The 9,188-nt window shown below is 35.4% G+C and overlaps 1 long non-coding RNA gene across 1 annotated transcript; it reads right to left on the bottom strand.

Annotated features, from left to right (window-relative positions):
• Positions 1 to 5,533: 5,533 nt before the first annotated feature.
• LOC118682311 (uncharacterized) lies at positions 5,534 to 5,932 on the bottom strand. The gene is made up of 2 exons (XR_004978082.2): positions 5,713 to 5,932; positions 5,534 to 5,650 (listed from the first exon to the last, which is right to left on the bottom strand). It is a non-coding gene; the product is annotated as an uncharacterized lncRNA (long non-coding RNA).
• Between the last annotated feature and the right edge of the window lie 3,256 nt (positions 5,933 to 9,188).

Below are 9,188 nucleotides of genomic sequence, written 5' to 3'. Positions count from 1 at the left end.
TACCTTCCGGAACACCTGAAGAGACATTAATTGAATCTGAAAGGGTATCATCAAATATCACTCGTATGTACGAGAGTATTTTTATTTACTTTTATCGAAAGCTTTGCTAAAGTCTGTGTATATAACATCCGTATGCTTATGTTCCCTAAAACCCAATTATACATGGTTTACAAATACAAGAACATTTTTTTGAGGCGATTTCCCTTTACAAAATCCACGCTGAGCAAAAGAAATTAACGAAGGAATTGAAAAAGTTATATGGTATGAGATGATAGCTTAAAAAAGTTTAGGTATAACTGATAGTTTTTCAATACCCCTATATATATTATATAATATAACATAGTTTTCAATGTTGGACCTAAATCACCTTTTATCCAAAGGGATTATAAATCACTGTTTCTATATTGAAGGAAATATAACGTGTTTAAGAGAGGAATTAAATATCCATGTCAAAGGCAAGTAAGTATATTTGGCACTATGTTTTAGGGAGCATGAGGGTATCATGTCTGGGCCGTAACTAAGAGATGGTTTTAACTTATTTAAAGTAAGTAGGTCTTCTTCAGAAATAATTGGAGCGTTAATTAAAGTATTCGAACACAGCGCTTACTGAGAGGAAAAAGTTTTAGGAGAATTATTACAGTAGTTTGACTTGAAAAGTTCTGCAAACATATTGAATGTAATGTCATTGTCACTTGAAATGATAAATTTGTAATTCATCGCGGACGGAAATTTGGAAATCCTGCTTTTGGAGTTAACGAAATCATAAAACGATTTTGGATTACGTACAATATTAATTTTTACCTAATTTAAGTAATTATTATTTTTTTTGTTTAGGTCAAAATTCTGTCGCCGCAATACAGAATAGTCGACAGGTGAAGCGGTTTTTTTTTAATGTTTAAGGACTCGAGTTTTTCTGTTTTTCAATTTTTATAACTCTTTCGAAAACCACGGGCCTGTACTTTTACTTTTATTAACAATGACTATTGGAACATACTTTTATCATAATTTCGTAGTAATATTATTAAAATGCGAGACACTCAATTCAATATTACTATTATAATTACGCCATGTTATCGTAGAAAGTTCGCTATTTAACTTTTTAAAATTAACTTTTGCAAAGTTAAACCGAGTACAGAAGCCAGATGTTTGATGATTACCCGTACATTGCCTATGATTTCGACAGATATTTCCAAAGCAGGATGATACGAGTCCTCAGGTAGAACAAGAGGACTACTCTGAATAACGGAACATTTGAAAGAGATATTAACGTATACTAAATCTAAGCCTTTACCAAATTTATTCGGAATCAAATTAATTTGATTCAGACCCAACTCGGACATTTTTTCGAAAAAATCATTAAAACATGACCGATTGCAAATCAGTACGATATAGTCATCGAAAGCTTTCCACGAGGCACTCGGTAAATTGAAATCCCCTAAAAAGATTATTGAATCTGCATTATTATATCGAGGTAGTACTATTTATTAAAGAATCGGGGTTGTATATAAGAAGGGGTTAAATAAATAAAGCAACTATTAACGTAGACTCTAATACATTTCTATTCAAATGAGTCAGTTCCTGGAACGAGAACATCTTCAGATGTGATAGAGGAATGCACGGCAAATAGAACACCTCCTCCAAATCTGTTCAGTCGATCACATCTAAATATTTGATATTCGCTGTTTAAAATCTCATTATCAAAAATGTGAGGTTTTAACCATGCTTCTGTAAATCCAATTATATGGAAATTAAAATTGGAACTGTTTAAATACAAGTCGGTTAATTTTGTATTAAGACCTCGAACATTTTGATATTGTAATAAATGCTTAATGAATTTTTATCAATCAGTTTTTTATATCAGTGGTTGCTTTTGGTAATTTAACAATGTTTTCCTCAGTATGACTTCTAAGTTTAGGCTTTAATTCGCGTGCAAAAGCTCCTGGTGACCAAAATGAGCTATCTAAGATCTTTTTGAAGGTTTCAAGAGAAACGTCTATTTTAAACGATGATATACTTCTTTCATAACTGAAGTTAAACTTACGGATATTGATATCATCAATTTTTAAGCGCGACGAAATGTTAGACTGTCGTCCACCGAGGTATCCTTGGCAAGTCTAGAAGTACTAATATGCTTCTAATTAGGGGAAGCCCCTGGAATTGTGAGACTCTTAATCATTTTAGCTGAAGCTTGTGGGGAATTCAGCTCTTTTGAGGTTGACGGCTTATCACCTTGAGGGCAAGGAGGAGAGATATATATAAGGTCCATTGCAGGAGACGTACTCTTCTGTGCAGAAGAACTAAGTACTTGTATTACTTCATCGGACGGGCGTTTACGCTTAGGAGCAGGTTTGGAGGATTAGTGAGAATCATTCAGGCACTTAAAAGATTTAAACAATTTTTGTAGTGCCTAAATTTTGCGGTGAGGGTTTCAAGATCTCGACCGATTTCATTAAAGCCATTGCGTGTCTGCTTATAAACTTTAAATAGATTAGATTAAGAGATATATATAAGGTCCATTGCAGGAGACGTACTCTTCTGTGCAGAAGAACTAAGTACTTGTATTACTTCATCGGACGGGCATTTACGCTTAGGAGCAGGTTTGGAGGATTAGTGAGAATCATTCAGGCACTTAAAAGATTTAAACAATTTTTGTAGTGCCTAAATTTTGCGGTGAGGGTTTCAAGATCTCGACCGATTTCATTAAAGCCATTGCGTGTCTGCTTATAAACTTTAAATAGATAGATTTCAATCGAGTTACAATTTGAACAGGACCAACGCAATCCCTTGCAATCGATAAAAGAATCTAAGATTTTACCAGTCAGTCCAGCACATTTTATATGGGCAAGCCCATCACAAAGGCAACATGAAACATAGCGATCAGACTCGCCTTTATGTTACAGTTGGCGTGTAACTTCCCATAGACATAGTAAACAACAAAAAATATATAATAAATTAGTGTGTTAATATAATATTAATAATAACAAATAAAATTAAAAACGAACGCATAAAAATTAAATCAAAACCAAGAGTCAGAAAAAAAATATAGTTAGCAGTTTTAGATGTACTAGAACAAATAAAAAACTACACACAACACAGCTGTGAATAGGGAAGTATATGAGATAAATAAAGAGAGAAAATAAAATAAAACAAAGCAGAACATAAAACAAAATGAAACAAAGATTGACCCGACAACAAAATTTAAGTTAATACACAAAACTTAAAAACACTTAGCTTGCAATTAAAAATCAAATCACTAAATTTTCATCAAATCAGTTTTATTCGGATGCAAGCCCAAATCCTTTTAAGTCCCCCAAGTTGTGGTTTGAGACAGTCCCAATTCTTCAGAACGTCTTGGAATCGACAACTTTCCGAACGGTAGCGATATCTTCATTACTTCAAGCGGTTCTTTGTGGCACTAGAACAATATGTAAAGAAAATGTACGCTCAAAATTTTCAACAATTCGACGAATAGCGGGCACAGGTGAACGATTATTACGACCATGAAAAGTTGCAATTGAAAAACGATTAATTTGATAATAAAATTGAATAATATGTATACGTTGTTCTTGCGTATATCTTTCTATGATGAAATTGTAAACATTACTGAATGCAATGAAAAAAATTACAAATCATGATATATGTATATATCTGGCCAAAACGATACTTAAAAATCATATCATCCCTGTTTGAAAACCCGATAGTTATAGGAAGAAGTAATAAGTGTAAGCAGTTATAGCACTTTGTTGGTTTTCGATTAACGTGTCAATAGTTCGATCCCACCCATATGCTATCTCTAACCATTGTGAACATGTACCAAGTTTTATGAAGATATCTCAATTTTTTTCTCAAGTTATCACTTGTAGGGATAGACTGGGGGACAAACAGTCACTTGGAATTTTAGTTTTGCCTTCAATAACAACCAATTGCAGTACAGCATCACTTCATTGATTAACAGAGGAAATAAGGAAAATTAATAAACGCAAAACCCAATTGCTTCACACAATACTTCTTTCATCCGGTTTTTACTAAATGTATATGTAACTTACGTTAGGAACGCCAATGTATATGGTTAGTAACATGGATAGTTGCTTTTTCTAAAATAAATACTTTTAAGTTGGGATGTTCGTTTTTTTTATTGAAAAGCGCACACCCATTAGTTATGTTTAAAATAAAGTCAATTCCCTTTAAAAAAAGATAAAGTTGAAAAGCCAAAGATTGAAGTCTGAAAATTAATCTCAACAGAATAGGGAAAGTCGTCTTAGGAATTGTAGATTACGGATGCCCATGTTTAGGTCTAATAAGAGTAGTTCGGAGAAAAAGAAATGATTCAACGTCATTCATTTAGGAAAGTAGAGATCAGCATCTAGAAAACGATCGTACGCTATCTCACCCAGCTTAGAATCAATTGAATAAAGAGAAAAGCGATTAGAAAAAGATAATATTCGACACGCTGTCTCACGAAGCCAAGAATCATCTGATTCTAGAGAGCAAAGAATATAGAATGATCGCCGTTATCACTAAAATAAACATAAATTGGAAAGTCGTAAACAGCATGACATTCGAGTCACAGAACATTGCGATCGATATCATAAGTCACAAGGAAAAAGTATCGAGCGTATATCTCAGCTCTGTGAAAGTGTGAGTATTATTCGTCAGTCACAAACGAATTTTGGTCGAGGATGGCGTCTGGATACTGGCATACAAACGACAAAATCTCTGCGGAATATTGAAAGTGAAGCCAACCGACAACGACAAAATAACGGCCAAATAAGAGCTAATAGTCGTTATATTCCATGGCGAGAAATAAATAACGTTGAGTTCAAATAAAATATTCTGCTGCGTCTGACATACATATCTATGTAGGTCATATGAGTGTATGTTACAACTACTGTAAACCTCTAAGGTGGAAAAATTAGTCAAATGTCATTTGTTGTTCGTCTGGAAAAGGTCGCTTGAACTATATTCAGCGAACTCCTAAAACGCTTAAGTCTTTATTATGCAGCCCAATTTGGTGTTCTCCTTTAGTTGTTTTATTATGCACCATGTTGATGTCACAACATGATCCACCAATATTTTTCCATTGTCTACTTGAATGGTTCTTAGTGATCACTTCGAGTTAATAATATAAATCAGAAATCAAGCATATTTTTCGAAAAAATAAAGCCAATCGAGAGAACTACAAAGATCTTTGCTCATCAATATCTTGTAAATTTATTGTTTCTATTAACATTAACCAAAAGGCTGCACTTATTGGAAAAATAATGTGGTCGTCAGCGCCTACCATACCTTAATCCAAGAATTCATGTCAACACTGATACATACCGGGGTGGAATAGTTAGAAAATCATAGATCACAAAAACAGAAAAATTGGTATTAGCAAAAAAAAACCTCCCAACCTTTTAACTTAAAATTGCGAGAATGCTATTTTTGAACGACAACCCAAAAAGGGCAAATCAATATTTTCCGTTCTCAACAGATTTGGCAATATACCTATCAGACGTCTGTCTGGCACAAAAAAAAATATGACAATGAATTAATTAAACACTCAAGATGGGTTGTTTTAATATTCCATAAGTAAATAAAATATAAATAGTTACCCTAAATATTAAACGACTCTGCAAGCGTTCGAGTGTAGCGAATCGGACGTTTCCTATAAACAATTACATATATTTTATTTGATATACATATTAAATTTCAAAAATCATAATTTACAAAAATTGGTCAAAAATATGTAAACGAAACTTAGTTGCATTGAAGACAGCGTGCCACTTCAAAGAAGTAGATTATTATCAGAATTCAGTACTTTGATAAGTCTCTAAATTTGAAATTTTAGAATAAAGAAACTTTTTGTGAATTAAGAGGATTTTGCAATTGAATACGTAACAGTCAAAAAAATATTTCAATTGAAAAAGAACAAATCTAACAGCTGTTACATTTCGTTATTTAGAGATGTACACATATAAAATCTGAAAAAAAATAAAAAAGTCGATAAGAATATTGTGACGAACACGGTTGATAGAACAAAATCGAATCAATGATAAACTGCCAGAAGCAACTAGACAGCGAATTCGTAGTTGCCAGAATGTTCTAGTAGTAAAGTAGTTAGCGAATTCGTAGTGGCCACAATGTTCTAGAAGCAATGTTTTGTTACAGATTTACTATACAAAGGCTGCCGGATTGTGCAGCAAACACAGTTCTAGTTAGAGTGTTGTCGTGATAAGAGCAATCAAGCTATAAGCAAGAAGTTGTAAGCTCGAAAAATGAGCAATAAGTGTTAAGTTGTTGGAATTAGAAATAAAGATAAGTGTGTAGCCATTAAATTGGGACCTTTATTTAACAATCCAGTGATCGAATTCAAGAGTGAGTTACAGGTAGACGATTTATCGAGAAATCCGTTACAATATTAAATTTTCTATAACGTATTCAAAAAGCATAATTACCAATAAAATTTAAAATAAAATGTTGATTCGAAATCACAATAGTTACGAATTATTTGAAATTAATATTTGTTTAAGGTTACGTGTTGAGTTTCTTCAAAATATAAAAACCGACCTCTATAAGTGAAGAGTCAGTTTATTCAAAATGGAAAACAAAAACTTAGTTTTGTAACCTGCTTACTATCAGGTGACAAATTTGAGACAGTCAGGGGTGTAGTGGAATCCAAAACAGATTAGCTTAGTTGATAAATTGCAAACCAATTCTGATTTTTAATGGTGTCACAGAATTTTATTGGATTTTCGTCTTTTCGAACATATGTAAAACCAATATTCGAATCAGCTGTTTACTAATGTGACAAGACTTGAAAATGAATAATATTGGAAACGTTTGATAAATTTAAAGTCTACTAAAATATACAATGAGTTTCGCTATTTTACGTTTAGGTATGTTTGTATAAAAGACGCATTTGGGTGTTAAATTACGTTTATTATGTTTTGTAAATGTTTCTAGATGTCCTTATTTGACATGGTTGCATCGTTTAACCACAGTTACAAGTTGGCATATATATAAATGTTAATTATTCTGGAATTTGCAAATAAGACTCGCTCCTTTAAGAATATATATTAAAACTAGAAGCCCGACAGACGTTGTCCAGTATTACGTAACAATTAGACCGTTTTGATGAAAATTTTTATTAGAAACTTATTACAATATCTAACTATCAGAATCCGACCAATCGATAGCGTGTCAATATGTATATTAGAATGCATTCAGAGATGTTAATTGTAGAAGATGTATTGAATGAAAACTTGAAGTCGTTTTAATTGAGTGTGAAAAGGATGAATCTATTCTATAACGGGTATTTATTCTTAGAGGTAATAATCTACAAAAACTGAAGTTATCGTAATACCATAGGATGTACAATATTATTAATCCTTAATCCTCCGCGAGAAAAAACTGTCTGCCGGATTTCTATGTAAAACGTTCTAACATCTGCGATGGTAGCGCAGTCTACCGGAACCAGTGTAATACATTCCAAAATTCACAACTACTTATAAATGAAAAATTAGTTAAATAAACATTTTCCAGTGGACCAAATTGCGAATCTAAACCATCCTTGAATCCCCTTGAACTCACACAAAGCATTTCATCAAAAGCGGTCCAACCGTCGAGGAGTTCAGTGACATACACACTTACACAATAAACCAATATGTTTGACAATTTTTCATTAATTTAAAAAAAAAAATAACTATTTTCCGGTCAAAAGTTGGCCATCTTGGATGCCAATAGAAACTCAAAGCGGACTTGATTTTTCTTCATGCACATGTTGTTGTTGTTGTTGTTGTTGCTGTTATAACGATTATCTAATCCCCGTTTGGGTGATAAATTCTAGATGCGTTGTCGTCGAGGTCATCTAACGGAAGGCCCAGGAAACGAGCTGTTTCGACGGGGTCGGACCATAGGGAGAGGGGTGTTAGATGAGTGGGGTTTGTTGGGCATGCAAAGAGGTGGTTAGTGTCATGCGGAGACTCATTGCATGCAGGACATGTGTTTGGTATGTCAGGGTCTATTCTGGATAGGTAGGAGTTTAACCTGCTACAGTATCCAGAACGAAGTTGCGCGAGGGTCACTCTAGATTCGCGAGGCAACTCGAGCTCTGTGTCTGCATTGGGTGGTGGTTTGACTCGTATTACGCCATTCACTGAGAGGGAGTCGGTGAAGGTGTTAATGGCTCCACTGTGAATGGCGGTCAGTGCCTGTCTGAAGTTAGTTGCGTCCGAAGTCTGGTCGGCGTGCTGTCTGATGTCGTCGACGTAGTCAAGGAAGGACCTCTTGATGTTCCTAGGAGGCTGCTCCGCTGCAAGCAGGCGTCTGCAGGGGTGGTTTCTGCGAAAACATCCCAGCAGAAACTGCTTGGAGAGGAGCTCGTTATGTTCCTTAACCGGAAGCATACGGGCCTCGCTATGTAGGTGTTCGATTGGGGACATCAAGAGGCACCCCGTGATAGTCCGGAGTGCAGTGTTCTGACAAGTCTGAAGCTTCTTATTCTGCGTGTCACTGCATCCAGGCGACCATATTGCGGCTGCATAATTGAGGACCGGCCGGCCGATTGCCTTGTATGTTGCCAACAACGTTTCTTTGTCTTTTCCCCATGAGCTGCCGGCAAGCGACTTGAGGATTTTGTTGCGGCTCTGTACTTTGGCAGTTATCGCGGTCGTATGAGGAGTGAAAGAGCACAGACTGTCCAAAGTGACGCCTAAAATTTTAGGGTTATTTACTGTCGGAATTTTTGTGCCATCGACTGAAATGTTCAGGTCCAGTTTGTACTCCTTCGTCCAATTGGTGAAGATGGTCGCTGTGGATTTAGTGGAGGAGAGTGTTAAGTTCCTTGCAGAAAAGAAGCGAGAAAGATCGGAGAGGTAGCCGTTTACTTTTGAACACATGCCATCGATTCCATTGCCCGACGTCAATATCGTACAGTCATCTGCGTACGAGGTCATTGAAATTCCCGCTGGTGGCTGGGGGAGTTTTGAAATGTAGAAATTAAACAGTAGCGGGGAGAGGACACCGCCCTGCGGAACCCCCTGTTTAATTTTCCTGAGTTTGGAGTTTTGACCTCGGAATAGTACGGATGAGTGTCGACCGCTCAGGTAGTTCATGGTCCACCGCTTCAGCCCTGGAGGAGGCGTTGATTGTTCCAGGTCCTCAAGTAGCGTTGCGTGATTGACTGTGTCAAAAGATTTTGACAA

This window comes from Bactrocera oleae, chromosome 2 (assembly GCF_042242935.1).
Source record: "Bactrocera oleae isolate idBacOlea1 chromosome 2, idBacOlea1, whole genome shotgun sequence".
Classification (NCBI taxonomy): Eukaryota; Metazoa; Arthropoda; class Insecta; order Diptera; family Tephritidae; genus Bactrocera; species Bactrocera oleae.
The sequence above is the reverse complement of the archived record's forward strand: the minus strand, read 5'-3'. Positions and strand labels throughout refer to the sequence as shown.